Source organism: Hylobates moloch, unplaced genomic scaffold (assembly GCF_009828535.3).
Source record: "Hylobates moloch isolate HMO894 unplaced genomic scaffold, HMol_V3 SCAFFOLD_3, whole genome shotgun sequence".
In the NCBI taxonomy this organism is placed as follows: Eukaryota; Metazoa; Chordata; class Mammalia; order Primates; family Hylobatidae; genus Hylobates; species Hylobates moloch.
In genome coordinates, this window is record NW_026652278.1 from 87,863,531 (window position 1) to 87,865,449 (window position 1,919).

The following is a 1,919-nucleotide window of genomic DNA, read 5'->3' on the forward strand; positions in this document are numbered from 1 at the left end:
TATAACATGTAACTTGTGGATGTTCAACGTGCATGTGGAATCCATCCATAATTGTACATAGGGAAATATGTAACCTTAATTCAGTAACTATTATGCATATGAAGATGTTGTACATTAAGTCTCAGTAGTGACTCTTGTTGTTAATATTTGTATTGTAAGTGTAATATTCCTTTTAAATTTTAAGGCATCTTTTTCTCCTATCTTTTGGTGTTTGTAAATGGATATAGACAGTGTTACTAAACTAATCCTTCAAAAAGAAGTTAAAATGTTTTTGTAAAATTTTCAAATGTCAGCCAAGTTTTGCATTAGGGACACATTTATTTATATATAGCAAAACCCTGAGCTGTTTTTAAACAGCTAAAAACAGTACTATTTATTACAGTCTACACAATGGAAACAAATAGTGTAATGTAAGAAATATTATGTATCTTACTGTTGATGTGTGAGCAGGGAGCTGAGCTATCTGCTTTTGTATTTTGTGTGAGAGTCCTAAATGTTCTTCACCAACTTTTTCTTCCTCATAGAAGCAACATGACATAGTTAAGGGTGTGGACCCTGAACTCCTGCTGCCTGGGCCCCGATTCCAGCATGGGGCATGCTACTTAGTATCTCTGTGCCTCAATTCCCATCCCATAAAAGAGTAGTGATAGTGACAACATCTTAGGATTGCTTTGAGGTCTAAATGAGTTAACATTTTCAAAGCCCTTAGAATAGTGTCTGAGACACAAGAGCTGTATGTTAGAGGTTATCATCATTATTATTTGTATTTTGTGAATTACGCTGCAAAAAAAAAAAAAAGGTTGGCTACCCAACATTCATCCCCCACCTTCTTGCTGCCAGTGCCTTGATTTGGTTGTTTGTTGTTTGTTTGTTTTCCTACAAGTGATTTAGGGGCAGATCCTGACTACACTAAGTCAGGGTTTGACAAATGACAGTCCATCAGGCAGATCTGGCCCACTACCCATTTTTGTATCCTGCAAGCTAAGAATGGTTTTATATTTCTAAATGGTTGAAAAAAATCAAACAATATTATGACACATGAAAATTATATGATATTCAAATTTCAGTGTCCATAAATAAAGTTTGGAAAACATGAATACAAACAAAAAACATCTGTTTATGTTTGACCTGTGGCTGTCTTTGCACTACCCCAGCAGGGTTTAGTTGTGGCAGACACCATGTGCCCTTGAGCCTATGATCTAACACTTTACGAAGTAAGTTTTTCTGTTACTTAGAGCTGAAAATAAAAGCAATGTACAGTTATGCTTTTATAAATATTACATGTTTCAGAAATGATGCATACAGCAATTTGTAGGTGGGTGGTTTTTTTGCAATATATTTATTTTGTGCATTATATTTATATGTTAAGAGCCTAAGCTTAGAAGTATTTTTTCAAAGAAATGTGTTTTTTACTTGCTGAATTGTCATAACATCAAAACAAGAAATTTCTTGACAGAATGTAGCAGTAAATATATGAAATAAACATTGTCTAAATTAAATTGAAGCAATTCTCATGCCTCAGCATTCTGAGTACCTGAGACTACAGGCATGCACCACCATACCTGGCTAGGTTTTGTATTTTTAGTAGAGACAGGATTTCGCCATGTTGGCCAGGCTGGTTTTGAACTCCTGACCTCAAGTGATCTGCCCACCTCAGCCTCTTAAAATGCTGGGATTACAGGCATGAGCCACTGTGCCCGGCCCACGTTTTCTTTATCCATTTGTCTGTTGATGGACACTTAGGCTGCTTCCAAATCTTGGCTATTGTCAACAGTGCTTCAATAAACATGGGAGTCCAGATATCTTTTCAACATACTGATTTCCTTTCTTTTGGGTATATACCTAGGAGTGGGGTTGCTGGACTGTACAGTAGCTCTATTTTTAGTTCTCCAAACCATTCTCCATAGTGGTTGTATAAG